This window comes from Mesoplodon bidens (genome assembly GCF_964165515.1).
Source record: "Mesoplodon bidens genome assembly, chromosome: 5".
NCBI classification, from domain to species: Eukaryota; Metazoa; Chordata; class Mammalia; order Artiodactyla; family Ziphiidae; genus Mesoplodon; species Mesoplodon bidens.
In genome coordinates this window covers 2,798,774-2,816,741 of record NC_138161.1, presented here as the reverse complement: position 1 = coordinate 2,816,741, position 17,968 = coordinate 2,798,774, and the positions used below count along the sequence as shown (strand labels likewise).

Here is a 17,968-nt window from a genome sequence, read left to right as displayed (position 1 = left end):
AAAGAAGTCAAAGGGCGCTTTACTTGGGTCTGAAACACGACCTCGTGCGGACCAGCGGCTCCCAGGACGTTCCCCACGGCGGTAACCGTGGCCTGGGGGGAGTCTCGTGCCTGGAAACACCCCCAGTACGCGCAGCGGGGCCCCTAGGGAGATGGGGGCAGTCCACGAGGTCCGCACTGTCCGTGGTGCTGCCTGCCCCCCCCCTCCACCGCCACGTATGCCGGCCCACCATATACAGTTCCCCTATAGCCCTGGGTCCAGCCTCTAGGCGGTCTGTGCCCCCGACGGATCCCCTCCCTCCACCCCCAATCCGGCCCCCCACCGACCTCGCTGTCCCGCCCCCCAAGTGTCCCGCCGGCCCCAAGCCCGCCGGGTGCTCCAGCGGCGTCCGTTACTGGACACGGGCCCGTCCCTTCCCAGCCGGCGCCCCGCCAGGCCGCCCACCCCGGTGTCCCCTGTCTCCCCCCGTGTCCCGTGTTCCCCCCGCTGTCCCCCTGTACCTCCCTGTCCTCTTGGCTTATCCCCCCTTGTGTCCCCCCCCTTGTGTCCCCCCCCGACCCGTATTCCCTCCCCACTGTTCCCCTGTACTCCCGTGTCCCCGGCATGTCTCCCCGCTGTGTCCCCCCCGCACGTCCCGTGTCCCCTCCCCGCGTGTCCCCGCCGCCCCGCGCGCCGGCGGAACTGTGGGATCGCCGCGCACAGGAAGTGGCGGGGCGGCGCGGCCGAGGGCGGAGGGCGGCGGGCCGGGCGGGGCGGGATGGGGGCCGGGGGCGGCGGGCGCCGCACTAGCTGAGGCCCGACGCAGGGCCGGGCGCGCCCAGGGCCGGAGCGCAGCGGCCGGAACGGCCCGGAGGCGACGCCGGGGCCGAGCGCGCGACGAGCAGGTGGCGGCGGCTGCAGGTGAGCGGCGCTGCCCCCAGGTCGGCCCCCCGCCCGGCCCGCCGCCCGAGGTCGGGGCTGCCTCCACCGCCGCCCCAGGTCGCCCCCGACCCGGGCCCCGCGCCGCAGTGGGCCGGCAGCGCTCCGCCCGGCGCGGGGCCTGCGGGAGGACCGGGACTGGGGCCCGCAGGCCCCGGGTCCCCTCCCGGCCTCCCCGGGGCCTCGTCCGGCCAGGCCCAGGCCCCGTCCCCCTCCCCGTCCCTGCAGGCCCGCCTGCGGCGCTGCAGCCGGGCGCGCCGGTCCGGGCTGGCGCGCGGCCAGGGCCGGGGTACCCCAGGAGGGGAGGGCGAGCCGGCTGGGCGAGGGCACGACACCCCCGCCCCTCTCCCCGCGGGGTTTCTCGGGCCCCTCAGCTCCCCGCGGACGCGACGTGACCCCCCTCCCCCCGGTTTCTGGGCGCTGGGGACCCGGGCCCCGAGCGCTCCCCCGACCCTGCGCTCTGTCTACGGCCAGGGGTTAGTTTCACTTTTTGCTCGGCCAGGAGGGAGGGCTGCAGGTGGGAATGCGCAGCAGTGGTGGGTGCTGAGTGTTCAGATTTGACTTTGGCGCTTGGACCAAAGGCCGACTGTGAATTTCCATGGTTCCAGTCAGGTGATGGGGTCGATCAGTAATCCAGGAGCCATTTGGGAGGAAAACCACCGCCACCCCAGGGCCGCCCAGAGCACCCAGGTCGGTTGATCCTGCCCGAGGGTCTCAGGGAGGATGACTAGCAGTTGAGGCTCCCTTGAAAATATTGTGCAGGTTCTCTCTTTCTTTCTTCCAACTTTTTTTTTTTTTTTTTTTTTTTTTTTTTGGCTGTGTTGGGTCTTCGTTGCAGTGCACGGCCTTCTCACTGCGGTGGCTTCTCTTCTTGCGGAGCACCGGCTCTAGGTGAGGGCTTCAGTAGTTGTGGCTCGTGGGCTCAGTAGTTGTGGCTCACGGGCTCTAGATCGCAGGCTCAGTAGTTGTGGCGCTCGGGCTTGGTTGCTCTGTGGCATGTGGGATCTTCCCGGACCAGGGCTCGAACCCATATCCCTTGCATTGGCAGGGGGATTCTTAACCACTGCACCACCAGGGAACCCTCCCCCCCAGACTATATACAGTCTCCTCTAAGAGAATACTAGAGCAGTTAGGTTCCTTTTCATAGGAAATATGATCTCATGAGAAGGAAAAATGAGGTGGGCCGTTGGCCTTGAGATAGACTGGAATGAGAACTGCCACCCATATTAAAGGTGGAAACCACCCAGAGATCCCAAGGCCCGAGTGGTGTGTGGTGGCCTGGCGATGGCTGTGTGCTGAGGGGCCCAGTGATGTTGGACTAAGCCAGCGGGGATCCCCTACAGGTTCTAAATTACAGCTCTGCAGGCTGACTGTACTCATTTAGGGACTGCTAATCAACGTTTTCTCCGTTTAAAAGCTTCATAAGGGATCTCAGTGAGGTTCTGAACATTCTCTAATTTGATCATTTCCTTACTGCTTTCCCTTCCCCTTTTCTGGATCATCCTGACTCCACCCTCCTCTCCCTCAAAGTTGCAGAGTTGGCCTGTTACAACTCACTTCTGTATCCCTTTCTCAGCCACTCTGAGGGAATCTTCGTGATTACATTGTTTACAAAAAGGTGCTACATGTGATTGACATTCACACACACACGTGATTGATATTCAGAATGCCCACACACGTGGCTGAGATTCAGGGCCTCCTCCTGGCCTTGCAAGGCTCAGGCCTTGATGTTCTGAGCCACACTTCACGGGCACGCAGACTGGCTGTGTTGGCCGGAGCATGCTGCTTGCCCCACCTGCGTGGGGCCTGCGGGGGCATGTCTGCCAAGAGGGCTGAGGCTGAGCAGTAGCCTGGAGAAGGTGCGGTAGCAGGGTTAAAGCCCCTGTCGTAGGAGGTGAAGGGAGGTGCAGGAGGGACACTTGCATTGCCAGGGTGTGGACTCTAGAAGCCGCCTCCTGGGGGGATGCTGCTACTCCTGGGCCGGCAGGCTGATGTTCCATGTGCCTGTCCCACGTCTAGGTGCCAGGGCCAGGGAAGCACACTGAAAGCAGTTGTTTATTTTGGAAGTTAGAAAAAGTGCATCCACCGAAGTGATCTGGGCTGTAAGTTTTTACTCCAGCGTCCCACATTAACTAGCGTGGGTCCTGATACACAGGGTTAGCCCTTTACATGTGACAACTCTGATGGCACTTCCACCTTGGAAAAGAGTGGTCTGAGAAAACCCAGAGGTTTGGTTGCCCCATGAAGGTTGGGTCGCAAATCAGCATGGCCAGAATTTAAACTGAGATCCATGGACTCCCACCTTCTCAGCCCCATCTGTCTGCTAAAAGTCTGGAAACACTTTTATCTCTGGTCAAATCAGAGGTAGGAGGGAAATGTTGAAATCAATATAAACAAGGAAAATGAGAAACAGAAATTGTGTTTGAGAAGAGCCAATTTACTGGGTTTTCCGGGGCGGGGTGGAGGGGAGGGTGTGGTCAACGTGTCCAATCGCATTGGACCCCCAAAACACACATCTTCCCCTGGCTTTCAGCCTGACCTAGCGTGGGAGACACGAGAGGGGGCTTCAGTGGAGATCAGTGGCGGTCCCTGTCTGTTAGCAGTTAGCCCTTGACCCCATCAAAGTCCACCTGGGGCAAAAGCAGTGGCTTCTGCTTCCATCTTTTTCTTCCCTCTCTTGGGCCTCATCAGAAACTCTAATATTTTACTGTTGCAAGTTGTGGCCGATTGATATTTATAGAGCAAAGCATTGGATACAATTGGCTACATTTGCCTGTTCCTTTCTTAATGATTTGCCTATATGACATAAGATGTTTAGTTACTCAGTCTTCTCATTGAGAAATGTATGTTACAGTCAGATTGGACTGAATTTTGTAAAACAATTGCTTGGAAATTTCATGGATTTTACTTTTGGTTAACCAAGGAATGCTTGAGGTTTTAAATGAGTTGATTCACATTGTAAAGCGAAATGACTCTGACTTAATCTGTTGTTTCTAAAACCAGTTCGTAATAATCTTTAATCCTAAATTACTAATTTCAAAATGCTGGATTTTAGGCAAACACATGAGTGGTTCAGCCTGGGACAGTCTCTCATTTAGTTATTTAGAAGAATTCACCGTGTCCTGATTATCTTTGTGGAGCAAAGTGCTAGAAACCGAAACATGGATCATCTGGGGGCGGCATCTGTGTTTCTCTTTGGAGGCGGAGGAGCAGATGCCCGGGGAAAGTTGGCCCAAGTTCCCGCTGCAGGGCTGGAGCCTTTGGCTCTGGACGCTGTGCTTTAATTCGCCGTGTCTTTCCGCAAGTGCAGCCAGAAGGTCACAGATAGGATACATTTTAAATATTAGTGTTGAAAGAAACTGTATCCTTCAATATGTGACAGGCAGAAGTCTTCTTCAGGCAGGAGTGCTTCGCGTCACGCAGGACTAAAAACCGAAGCTGAAGCTGGGCGCTCCTGCTGGGAGCTGCCTGCCAGCAGCCGAGAGGCCTGTCCTCAGGTGGCCCCAGGAGGCCATGCATCATTGAGGTGGCTCTTCTCAGTTCCCTCTGAAAGTGGGTGGGGAATGAAAGCAGCGATAAGAAGGGTGGTACTGAGTTCTACTCTGAGCAGCCGTGAGAAGATGCAGCGAGGAACACCTTTACCCGATCTGCTCTCACGGGGCCTGTGAGCCCCGTGGGCTGCATCCCTGGGGGCGGGCGTGGGGTGGGGGACTGAATTCCACAGCTCCAGCAACGGGGGCTGTTTTTCTCTTCATCACTCACTTTGCTGACCTGAAAACTGACGTTCAGTGTGTCCCTGCTTTGCGTCTAGTCTGATGACAACAGCTCCAGTTATTGCATCTCCATGAGGCATCTTATGGGCTCATTATATTGTTTCTGTGAGGACAGGGTATTGCCCCATTACACAGTTGGAGGGACTGGGTGGGAGAGCTTGGCCACAGTCCCTCGGCTGGCAAGGGAAGCATCTAGATTTCCAACAAGGTCTCATTCAATCCAAACCAACGCAGTGCTCAGAAAACTCAGTCTATGAAAATCTGCATTTTTGAAGCAGAAACTCAGTGACTGGCTTCACAGAAGTATTCATTTAAAAAAAACCTTTTCGCTTGTAGGAGGCGAGACTTGGTGGACTGGGGCCCGGAAACCCCCATTGAAGATGATAGAAACAGGTACACGCTAGAAATGATGTTGCCTGGGGAAGAAAGAAATTCCATTTATGCAGATTCATCTGTGCTCAGCTTTTCATTTTCCACTCAGTAGCAGTTAAGTAAAGAGCTGCCTATTGACTCTCAACGTAAAGAATGTGCTGGTGATTGGGTTATGCTTTTCATACATTGATTTCTAAGTAGACCATCGTCCCAGGCTAATTGCAGTGACTGATTGAATGGATGAATGAAGATACACATCATCCTTATGTTCAGAGAGAAATTAATCAATCGGTGTACCTTCCAAAATATGGCTTTTTGCTAGGAGTGATTTTTGCCAAAATAAGACAAGTCAGATTGTTAGATGAAGCCGTCACCTGTTTGGGCTCCACGTGAGGAGGACGCCAGGATGGGACGTGCAGGAGGTTCGCGGGGGGAACGCTGTGGGGGCTGAAGGGAGGGGCTGGAGGGGGCGATCCGACCCCTGAGTGAGGGCACAGGGGGCGGGGAGGCCTGGGAGGATGTGGCTCTGAGAAAGTCAGCCTGGGGGCCTCGGGCCCCGTCCTTCGGGCAGCCAGGTACTGGCAGGCACCCCCAACCCCCGGCGGCAGGTTCTCTCCTGAGGGGAGTCTGAGTGTCAAAGCACCCTGACAGCCTCAGAGACAAAGTTTAGTGACTTGGAATCCACCAAAGTAGAAATAAATAATCGCAACAGTAAAAATAATCCCAAACCGTTGAATAGTCCCTTGGCCCCCGGCAGTGTTTTGGTTTAGTTTTAGGAAAAGCCCTGCAGTCTGGCAGGTCCCCTTTGAGCTGTTATTTGGGCTCCTTTGCTATAACTAGTGGTGAGCTGGTACACAAAAGTGAGTGTCCAGCGATGAAAGGAAGCAGAGTGCTTCTAGACGGGGGATACAGGTCAGAGCACACGCGTGTTAGTGCACGACAGCTATTTTCAGCTTCCTAAATCGAGGCACTAACTACCGTAACTTCAGTTCTAGAACTTCTGTTAGAAAATGCTCTGGTGGCCTGTGGTCCACTTCTAGCTCCAAGCCAACAGGGTGTTTTCCTGGAGGCCCAACTGCTTTGTACCTGGTACTTCTTTAAATTTTAATGAGTTGTTGGGTATAAATGTTTCTACTACTTTGGAAACAAAGCTATATGTGAAAGCTGTAGACACAGATCTAACAAGTGCCAGGCAGGGGTGGCTGTGCCGATGAGTGATGACTGTACGTCTCTTCTCTCGGATGTGCCTTGCCTGACCCCCAGCCTCTGACCCCTCGGACCCCCAGCCTCGGACCCCCAGCCACGGACCCCTAGCAGACACGCCAGGCAGGTACGGGACCAAAGTCACTAGCTCTTTGATCTGCTGAGACAAGACAAAAATCTAGATCTTTCTATGCAATTATTTATTTTTAACAAGCTGCAGGCAAACGAAAAAATGTTCCTGCCTGAATTTAGCCTCTGGGCCACTATTTTTACAACCTCTGGTCTACAATATTTGTTTAATTTTCAAAATAAAGTAAGTGAGCCAATTAAATGAGGGCTAAATGGGCACTTTCAAAATGCATGCAAGAGAAGCAAAACAAGAATAACAGAGGCCCAACACTTTATGTACAGATGAGAACCAAAAGAATTGTCTTTCTTATCTCAACCATGGCTGCTGGAAACAGGATGGGGTTACGTGATGCTGGGTAGAGGAAAAGAGAAGATGGTACCCAGAGAGGTGTCAGTCTGGGAACAGAGGAACTCCGTGTGTCTCCAAGTGCGTGCAGGAGGCCCTCCTGAGGTCCATGTAAAGATGAAGTAATGTTTACAAAACGCATCGGGACTTTTACCAGAAGGCATTCCTCATCTTGCTCTGTTTTGATGGCATGTTCTGTGTCCACGCCTCTTGTTACACGTGTAGAATGGGACCACTGGGCGGGGAAGTCCAGGCAGGTTAAAATTTACACAGTGATGTTTACACTGGGCTGTTTCCCAGAGTGATGGGAAAGACTCAGACTAAGGGTGTGAGTGGACCCACATACTCCATAGCACGTGGTATTGTCATTAAGTTCTGCAAATAGATTGGATGCAAAATGTTCCTGTCTGATTGTGGCCTGATTTGTGTTTCCTGGTAGATGGAGTTGATACTCTCCTTGTATTTACTGGTAGACGTGTTTCCTCCCCTGTGAATTCCTTCACCCATTTTCCTGTTAGGTGATAACTTGTTCGTGCATATTCCTTACATATAATTCTATACGATATGTTTCCTTATGTATTCAGGATAGTGATCCTTTGTGTAATGTGTTCGTCAGGTACCTTTCCTAGCCGTGTCTTGTCTTTTTACTTTATTTTGATGAATAGAAATTCTTAAGTTAATGTGGAGTTTATCCATCTTTTCTTTCGTGGCCTTTCGAGTGTCGCTGAGAAGTCTTTCCCAGCCCTGGGGTCACTCGTGTGTTCTCCTGTGTTTTCTCGTAGAAGTTGTAACGTTTGCTTTCCACGCCGAAGCCCTTAGTCCCTCGGGAGTGGACTCTGTGGTGGCGAGTAGGGAGCTCTGTCCCCACGTGGACAACAGTTGTCCTGACACCAGCCTCAGCCGGTCGGTCCTCTTTCCCTGCTGACCTGTTGTGCCACTGCGGCCGTGTGTCCAGTCCCCTCGGTTGGCTTCTCTGTCCTGCCGGTCCGTGTGTCTGCGTGAGTGGCACCTGCCCCCGTTGCTGTCTAGACATCCTCCCCTCTACCGCCCCCCTGCCACCTGGGTTCTCTAGAGCGCCTGGCTATTCTTGCTCTTTGTTTTTCTGTGTTAAAATCAGCTTGTCAAGTTTCATGAAAAACTTTGTCAGGATTTAGATAGAAATTGCACCAATTCCATAGATCAGTTGAGGGGAATTTCTATTTTATAGTATTAAGACTTCCTGCTGTAAACGTGGTGTGTCTCAATTAATGTAGATCTTCTTAAATGGCTTTTAATAAGGCCCTGTATATACTATAAGTATACTCTCTTAGACTCTGTGGTTAAATTTATTCCCAGGTGTCCTTATTATTTTTGTCACTTTCATAAGTGTTTTTTTTTTTTTTTTTTTTTTTTTTTGCGGTACGCGGACCTCTCACTGCCGTGGCCTCTCCCGTTGCGGAGCACAGGCTCCGGACGCGCAGCCTCAGCGGCCATGGCTCACGGGCCCAGCCGCTCCGTGGCATGTGGGATCTTCCCGGACCGGGGCACGAACCCGTGTCTCCTGCATCGGCAGGCAGACTCTCAACCACTGCGCCGCCAGGGAAGCCCCATAAGTGGTATTTTTAAATTTTATTTTTTTATTTAAAAAAATTTCTAACTCTTGTTGGTGTTGAGCAGAAATGCAGTTGACTTTGGATGTTGATTTTATATCCAGTCACCTCGCCAATCTCTATTTCTTATAATTTACCTGTAGATTTCGGGGATTTTCTGTGTAGACAGGGAATGGTGATGGCTTCCTTTCTTCCTTATGCCTTTACTATTTTTCCACCCTGTTTTACTGCCTGGGCCAGGGCCGTCAGGACTGTTTTGAATGGAAGTGTGATGGGGCGTTTTTGTCCTATTCCTGATTTTCAGGAAATGCTGCTCAGTTTGGTACAAACATGGAGGCTGCTTAGTTCAGAATCTTCCTATGGCTCCTCCTGGGAACAAAGGAGCAAACAGATGGAAGGAAATAAGAGAAGAGATTCAAGACTTACCTTCATGGGTCATCAGGGAGACGCAAAAATAAAAGCACAGTGAGATGCCGGCCTACCGCACCGGGGGAGCCAGAATGTAGAGAGAGTGCCTGGGCCAGGTGTGGGCACAGACGTGAGTCAACAGAGCGCAGGTGTGGGTGTGGACTGGTGGGCCGTGTCTGCACAGGGGGCTTTCACCTCTAGGCGCACCTGGCACATGGTCCCCGGGACGTCTGGGCGCCCCCAGTATGGGCAAGGTGTCCCCAGCAGCACTGCTTCCTAACGGCCCCGGGGACACTGCGGGGGGAGAGGCCGGGGTTAGGGCTAAGCGTAAGTCATGGGGGGGCGGTAAGAACGCCTTTTCAAATTTCTTGTATTGAAGTGACGACCTACTGGGAGGAGACTCAAGACTTCATATAAGGGGTGGGAGGGTGCAGCGGGGAGGGGCCACAGCGTGTTACTTATCTCCTTTGATTATGTTTATCTGTTTACAATAATGAAATTATAAAAAAAGAGAGAGAGAGAGAGAGAGAATGCTTATTTTTCTTTAGATGCCCCCTTTCCGGTTAAGAAAGTTGTCTTGTTTATACGAATATTTGACTGAAAATGTTTTATCAAAGACTTTTTCTGCATGTATTCAGCTGATTGTATAAGATTTTCTCCTTTGATAGGTTGATTTGGTGAAGTACATGAGTAGATTTTCTGGCAGTGTCCCATCTCGGCCACGATATATTGTTTTGTATTGCGTTACCACGTTCGGTTTGTTAACATTTTGTTTAGAATGTGTTGCACCTTTGTTGAGAAGTGCGCATGGCTTGTAATTGTCCTTTATTATACAGTCCCCGTCTTGTCTGGGTTTGCTGCTGGCTTATACTGGTCTCGTCATATGAGTGGACAGTATTGCCTCCTTTTCTGTGGTAATAAAAGAGCTTATGTGAGACTGAGGTTATGCGTTTCTTACGTGATTTCTTGGTCTGGGCCTGGCTTTCGTGCAGACAGATTGTTACATCCTGGTCGATTACTTTAATAGTACAGATCTGTTCAGCTTTTCCAGCCTTTTAAAAATAAGATTTGGTATTATTTTCTAGGGAGTGATCTGCATTAGCTACCTGTTGCTATATAACAAATGACCCAACACTTAACTGGCTGTTGACAACACTGCCCATCTCACCGTTTCTGTGGTCCAGGAATTCAGGCTCAGCATAGCTGGGTCCTCAGGCCCGGGGTCCCTCACAGGCGGTGACCAAGGTATCACCTGGGGCTGCAGACTTATCTGAAGGCGCCACGGGGCAAGGATCCCTCTTCAGGTTCATTCATGTTTCTGTCAGGATTCAGGTCCCTGCCAGTTGTTCTGAGGGCTCCCCAACCTGGCAACTTGTCCGTCAGAGTGAGAGTGAGAGGGGGAGAGGGAGGGAGAGAGCGCACCAGCTAGACGCAGTCTCAGTGTTGTAAGCCACATCTCGCATGCCACCTTCCACTCCTTTTCTTGTCCACTTTTTGTTGGAAGCCAGTCACTAGGTCCAGCCCACCCTCAAGGGTACGGGTTACACAAGGGTGTGAACCATGGGGGTCATCTTAGACCTGTCTACCCCAGTATCCATGTCAGTTACGTTGTCAGTTTCTTGGTACAAAAGTCATAAGCTTTTCTTAAGTTTTAAATCTGTACTGTATCTGACATTAAGCTCCCCCTTTCATTCCTAAAATGTTTTTGCTTTTCTTTTTTCTTGGTTCATCTTAGCAGAGGCTTCTCTGTTTCATTGCCATTCGCAAAGAGCCGACTTTCAGTTTTATAGATCTCGTCCAACACATGTTTGGTTCCTGTGTCATTAATTTATCCTTTCATTGTAATCGTATCTTTGTACACTCCCTGGGTTTTTTTTTTTTTCTTTCCTGGTGTTCCATTTACAGGTTATTTAGTTGAAAGCTTAACCTCTTTTTTTATTTTGTCTAAGCATAGTTTCTTAATTTTCAGACTTTATTTCTATCATAAGCATTTAGGACTATAACCTTCCTTCCTGGTTCTGCTGTTCTGTGTCCTGTATATTTTGCTGTGCAGTAATGTCATTGCCCAGTATTTGAGTTTTTGAGCATTTAAAAATCCTTTATTATTCTTCTATGACCCATGAGTGATACAGAGGTACTTTTATTTTCCAAATGCACTGGGATTTTAGGTTATATATTTATTACTGACTTCACCTCAGAAGCCTCGTGGGCAGAGGACATGGTCTGTGTGGCACTGACTGGCATTCTCGGAGACGTGGCTTACACCTTGTCACCTCCTCCTGGCTCAGGGACCCGCTGTCAGGTCCGCTGTCCTTCCTGCATCAGTAATGTTTCCTCTCTGCTGGGTGTGTGGTCCCTTTTACATCCAGTATTCTTCAATTTTTTCTTTTTTTTTTTTTTTTTTTTTGCCGTACGCGGGCCTCTCACTGTCGTGGCCTCTCCCGTTGCGGTGCACAGGCTCCGGACGCCCAGGCTCAGCGGCCATGGCTCACGGGCCCAGCCGCTCCGCGGCATGTGAGATCTTCCCGGACCGGGGCACGAACCCGTGTCCCCTGCATCGGCAGGCGGACTCTCCACCACTGCGCCACCAGGGAAGCCCCAGTATTCTTCAATTTCATGGTGGCATCTCTGGAGTGGATTTCTTCTTATTTTCCTGCTTTGGAGTCAGTATGCTTCCTGAGGATAAAGTTTTGTGTCTCTCAGTAATTCTGGAAAAATTTCAGCCATTCTTTTGTTGAATTTTCTTTCTACCTTATGCTTGACTTTCTCACACCATCTTCCAGGCCTCTTCAACTCTTGTTCATGTCTGTCTTTTAGTCTTTTTTTTTTTTTTTTTTGCCACATTCTGGGTAATTTCCTCAGCTTTCCTTTCCAGTTTTCCAGCTCCATCTTCATCTCTGTCTAATCTGCTGCTTAACCTGCTCATTAAACTGTTCATTTTGGTGATTATAGTTTTCATTCTCGAACGTTCTCTGTGGTTCTTTCCGAACCATGCCTCTTCTCTTGCATGGTGTTCTTTTCTTTGCACATATTTCAATTTCCTTTTTTATCTCTAAGCATATTATTCTACATGCTACAAAGAGTAATGCCAAAGTAATAATAGCGCCCCAAATAATACCGAAGTCTACATGTCTTGGGGGTTGAATTCCACTGTTTGTCATGCTGCCTGAAGCTAGTCAACTCCCTGAAGCTAGTTTCTCGTGTGCCTTGTAACTTGGACTGTGATCTTGTATTCAGGAGGACTTTGTCTGCAGATTCCCTGGAGCACATCTCCCTGGACAGGTTCTGCCTTCACGAGTTCTGCCTGCTTCTGCCAGGAGCCCAGGAGTGGGACTGATCTGGAACCATTATAGGTTAATTTTCTGGACTCATAAAAGGGAACTTCTGAAGACATCATTGACAAAGAAGGAAAATGATCCCAAAACAAAACTCTGAGCTTGAAGAGATTGCTAAGGTGAATCGATACAAATCCTGATGAACAAACAATGATGAAAGTTAAGGAATGCCGTAGGTTCAAGTATACCTAAGTCACTAAGCTAACTTGGGGTAAATTTTATCCTGGCCTACAACTGCCTGGTGGAAGACAACTGTGGTGTCCGGGGAGCTTAAAGCCGGGGGTCCCTCCCTCCCAGTGCACATCTTTATCAAGCGCTTTAACCAGTTTGGGACACAACTGCAAAACCTGTCTCAGGTTTTGTCTTCAATGAACTTAACTTCCCGTCAACTTCTCTGTCATCTGTACAACTGAAGTGATGTCTGCTTTTTTAGAACTGGAGACTAAGCCACCTTCCAAACAGTTTTCTTCAAATGACGTTTTTGGTAGCTGGAAAACTACCATACATATGCAGTGTGCAGTATATGCCAGTAAAAGTGAAAGGGCGTGTTTTTTAAGATGGTTAATACATTTTAGCATGTCTGATTTCAAAACTGGAAAATAAATGTCGGGACTTCCCTGGTGGTCCAGTGGGTAAAACTCTGCGCTCCCAGTGCAGGGAGCCTGGGTTCGATCCCTGGTTGGGGAACTGATCCCCACATGGAGGCCGCAACCAAGGAGTCTGCACGCAGCAACTAAAGATCCCGTGTGCCGCAATGAAGATCCCGCGTGCCACAACTAAGACCCGGTGCAACCAAAATAAATTAAATAAATAAATAAATATTTTTAAAAAGGAAACTGAATGTGAAGGGAAAGACCATTAAGCATCTGGAATGGTGTTATTTGGGGGGTTCTGCCTGAGGTCGTGTCTGCCAGGGGCCTCCCGTTGCCCCTTGTTATTTTAATTACCTGTGAGGCCGTGACCCCAGCTCGCTGTCCTCTCAGCTCCGAGCCCTAAACCCCAGGCCCACAGGCTCCCCCGCAGGCTGTGTGTCCTCAGCCCAGGCGCCCGATCTCAGCAGGCCTCCCCTGTCCACCCGCAGCTGTGAAACACCCCTACCCTCTCCCCGGCTCCTGCGGTGAGGTCACTGCGCTGGGGTCCAAGCCAGGCCCCTGCCCCGCCGTGACCCCTTCCTCCGTGTTTCTCCCCCAAACCCCCACTGTCCCTCGTGGAACCTCACTGATTCCCCCCGAGACAGGCCACACACGGGCTGCTCCAGTGCCCCCAAAGGTCCCCAGGCCTCCAGTTCTGCTCCCACCAGATTCCCTCCCTAGGGCGCATCGAGGTTCTGTTTCAGTAGCCCCAGTACTGTCCCTGTCACTCCCTGGCTCCAGCCCCCGTGGTGACGCCCCACCGATGCTTCCTCCTCTTCCTGGTCCTCGATGTCCCCCAACCTGGTCCCGGCTTCTCCCCCGAGGCGCGCTGCACCTTGGACCTCTCACTTCACCAGGAGGCCTTCCCCATCCCGAGTCTGAGTCGGAATGCACACGCACGCACGCCTGTGCTCACACGTGCACACACATATGCTCACGTATACCCACATGTGGACCACGTCGTACAGGCTGTCTTTGCAGCCCGCTTTCCTTGGTTCACGTCACACTGCTGAGCTTTGCCATCTGCCCCCGTCCCTGGGTAAAGACCGCGAGGGCCGTGCTCGGCTCCGTTGTGTGAATAGCAACGCCTGCAGCCAGCCCTGCTGGCGGCACCAAAGCTGTTTCTGTTTCCCTGTCGGAAGTCCGGCGGGCACCCTGCACGGCTCTTCCCTGGTCGGCTTCCTGAGGGCAAGTCCTCCCAGGGATCGCTGAGCCAGGGTCCTCACGGCCAGAGCCTTCCGACCCCTGTGGCCGACTCACCCCCCAAGAGACCACGCCTGTTTCCACTCACACCAGTAATACTTGAAAGAATAACACCTTTCTAGGTGCCTAATAGTTTTCTCATTTCCACTTTATTTTCCAGTTTTGAAATCCAGCCTGCTAAGGCTTTGCCCCTGCGTTTCACCGTGCCCTGCGGCCGTAGGCAGTAGCATAACCGACGCTGCCCCCCGTTTGTTAAGGCCCGCAGTGCAAATACATGGCAGGTGACCGGCCTTCCCCCGTGGGAGCTGCGGGTTGGGCCCCGGGCTCGAGTGGCTCCCGGGAGGTGACTTCATGCCTCTCGGTGGTGGCCCTCTGCGCCTCATCTCTCCCCCAGGGGCTGGTGAGGATTAGAAAACATCACGTTTGCAGGTACTTTGTAGAGCGGTGTCACACACGAGGCGCCGCACGCGTGTCGGAGCAGCGATGCCACGCGTGGGGGTGAGTGGCGGGTCCCGGCAGGGCTGCCCGGGGACAGCAGCACGTGGACAAGCGACCCGAGGCCGTGAGCGCCTCAGGGAGGGCAGGGACGGACATGGCTGAGCTCTGCACAGGCTCGTTCCCCAAACGGCCACCGTGTCCTTAGGCAGCTGACAAGGGTCCCGGCTGCCTCTCGTCTGGTGCCCCTCAGGTGCAGAGCAAGAGAATGGTGGGTTTTGTCCGTCCGCGTTGCCCTCCGTTTTTGCAGAAGCATGTGGCAGAGGGCTTAGGCTGCGTCCTGCTGTGTCCGGCGCGTTTCTGGAACACGGGAGAGGCTGCTGTCCACCAGCCTGCGCCCAGACTGAGCGCTTGTCTAACATCGCAGAAGTGCTGGCTTTCTGTGCCAACTTGACATGTCCCTCGGTGCTGAATCACTTCATGGCTCAGCACATCTGAGCGGAGCTTCTCTTCCCTCTAAAGCATCCCTGAGGGTAGCAGGGACGCTGGCCGCCGAGCCTCGGGGGCCACCTGCCCTCTGTGTGGCGGGAGCGGGCAGGGCACCTCGTCCGTCTGTCTCTGTGTGGCTCTGAGGTTGCTCCTTGGGGGTGCGAGGCTGTGTTTGTGAATCACTGGGAGAAAATCAAGCCGGAACTTTGCATGGAGTCTTGATTGTTTAATGCTGCGAGTTCAGTTTCAGGCTTTTGGTGGAGTGGGCCTAAATGAGCCTGTCCCGCTTTGTCCTCAGGGACTCTGATGGGCTCAGAGAGGATAAGCTCCCTTTCTCAGCAGTTTTCTTGCCATTTGTGTGTGTGTGTGTGTGTGTGTGTGTGTGTGTCACATACACACCTGTGGCCCTTTGAAAATAAATGTCAAAATGTGCAATCACATGTATGGTAGCACAGTTGTATTTAAAGCAATGACTTTTGCCAGTTATTCTGTTTATTCACACTCACATACATCCACCAAAACCCGAAATAAGCACATAGGTAGAGGGTGGAACCCGACCCCGGTGCGCTGACATGCCGGGAGCAGACGGTGGTGGCCTGGACGTTTCAGGTGAGCTTTATCAGGCATCGTGTCTAACTTGACACGTGTGACAAGTAGCAGTATGTTAGCTGTGCTCAACGAGAGAGATTTGTTCCAGGCTTGGGGTGTGTTTACAGGGTTGACCCTTCCAAACTGGGTGATGGGGGGATGGGGAGAGAGACACAGAGACAGGACAGAGACAAAGAGAGACAGGGAAGAGGAGAGGGAGAGAGAACATGAATAAGAGAGAGGCTTCTTGTAAATAAGACTTTTATAGGAAGAAAAGAAAATTGAAGAGGAAGTGAATTGCTAGGTGTTCGTGCTTTGTCAGGTATAGTGTATTTATTTCCAGAGAGGGATCGGTTTCTTCTTCTCCTTCCAAATTTTATAGAAGGAAAAGAAAATTGGAAATATTTAATAATTTTGTCATAATTGTTATTTGTAACTTGTTGATTATATTGTACTTCCAGGAATGGGTTAGCTTCTTTTTTTCAAATTAAGAAATGCTTTAGTATATGGAACACATAGAATACTGAAGCCCCTGTACCTACCGTCCAGTGGAGGAATTAACCATTGCAGATACATGGGAAGCCAAAGAGTTGGTGGAACTAAAAATTTCTAAAATTCTTAACATGTAAGCAGAAAAGGGAATGAGAGGCAAATAACAGCAAGTATGTTGTGTCTGAACCTGTGAGGCCATGAGCCACGGAGCCACACCTGAGATGTGGCTGGTCTGGAATGAGATGTGCTGTTAGGGAGGAATGCACACTAGGTTCACAGACTTAGTGTGAAAAAAAAGTAAAATATCTCACTGATTCTTTTAGATTGAATAGATGTCAAAATGATAATATTTTGGATATATTGAGTTAAATAAATGTATTACTAAATTATTTTTGCCTATTTCTCTTTTTTATTGAAGTCTAGTTGATTTACAATATTGTGTTAGTTTCAGGTGTAAAGCAAAGTGATTCCATTTTTTATGTGTATGTATACACACACATACACACACACATACACACACACACACACACGTATACTTTTTCTTAGATTCTTTTCCATTACAGGTAATTACAAGATATTGAGTATAGTCCCCTGTGCTGTACAGTGGGTCCTTGTTGGTTATCTATTTTATATCTAGTGTGTGTATCTGTTAATCCCAAACTCCTAATTTATCTCTCCCCCTCTTTCCCCTTGGTAACCATAAGTTTGTTTTCTATGTCTGTGGGTCTATTTCTGTTTTGTATATGAGTTCAGTTGTATCACATTTTAGAGTCCACATGTAAGTGGTATCACATGATATTTGCCTTTCTCTGTCTGACTTACTTCACTTAGTATGATAATCTCTAGGTCCATCCATGTTGCTGCAAATGGCATTATTTCATTCTTTTTTATGGCTGAGTAATATTCCATTGTGTGTGTGTGTGTGTGTGTGTATGCATGTAGATTTCAATATATACATATATATATCAATACTATATATATATTCTTTTTTTTTTTTTTTTTTTTGCGGTACGCGGGCCTCTCACTGTTGTGGCCTCTCCCGTTGCGGAGCACAGGCTCCGGATGCGCAGGCTCAGCGGCCATGGCTCACGGGCCCAGCTGCTCCGCGGCATGTGAGATCTTCCTGGACCGGGGCACGAACCCGTGTCTCCTGCATCGGCAGGCGAACTCTCAACCACTGCGCTACCAGGGAAGCCCTCTGTATGCTTTTTATTTCATCAATTTCTACTTTCTAAGTTATTTCCTTCCTTCCTTTTGATTTACACTCTGTTTTTCTAACTTATATTTTAGGTCATTTGTTTTCAGCCTTCTGAAATTTTCTACCACACACTTAAGTATAACCTTTGATCCCTTTCAGAACTTTTAGCTGTAGCCTATAAGTTGTGATATGACACATTTTTGTTACTCTTCCATTCAATAGATTTTCTAGTATCTAATTGATTTATTTTTTGATTGTTGATAACTGTTTTGAATTTCTAAGCATATGAGAATTTTTCCAAATATCTTTTTGTTGCCTTTTTTTTTTTTTTTTTTGCATCAGCACATTTTGGTCAAAGAATATACTCTGATACTGATGCCTATCTTATGAAATTTGTTAAGACTTGTTTTATGGCCCAGCATACGGTCAAATTTTGGAAATGCTCTGTGCATCTTTGAACAGACTGTATTCTGCGGTTGGTGAGATTAGTTTTGGTAGGTTCGTTATCATGCTGTTTAAGCTGTCTGTGTTAGGCCTCGGCAAACTGTAGCGCATGGGTCAAATCTGGCTCACCACTTGCTTCTAGAAATAAATTCTTATGAGATCACATCCACACCCATTAGTTTATGTATTGTCTGTGACTGTTTTGCACTGTGACTTGGTTGAGTAGTTTCAATAGAGACCGTTTGGCCTGAAAAATCTAAAATATTTACTATTTGGCCCCTTCCAGAAGACGTTCGCCAGCTCTTGTATCCTCGTTGACTTCTTGTATCTATCTGTTTTATCCAATACAGAGGGAGGTCTGTTAGACTCTCTAGTTATCACTGTGTATTTGCCTATTAATTATTGCATTTCTAT

At 50.1% G+C, this 17,968-nt stretch overlaps 1 protein-coding gene across 2 annotated transcripts in view; it reads left to right on the top strand.

Annotated features, from left to right (window-relative positions):
- The first annotated feature begins 802 nt into the window (after positions 1 to 802).
- AGPAT3 (1-acylglycerol-3-phosphate O-acyltransferase 3) overlaps positions 803 to 17,968 on the top strand; it is a 91,252-nt gene continuing 74,086 nt past the window's right edge. For both annotated transcript variants that reach the window (XM_081234750.1, XM_081234748.1), the window contains exon 1: positions 803 to 900. The gene's annotated coding sequence lies outside the window, so the exon portion shown is untranslated. The remainder of the gene's footprint in view (positions 901 to 17,968) is intronic.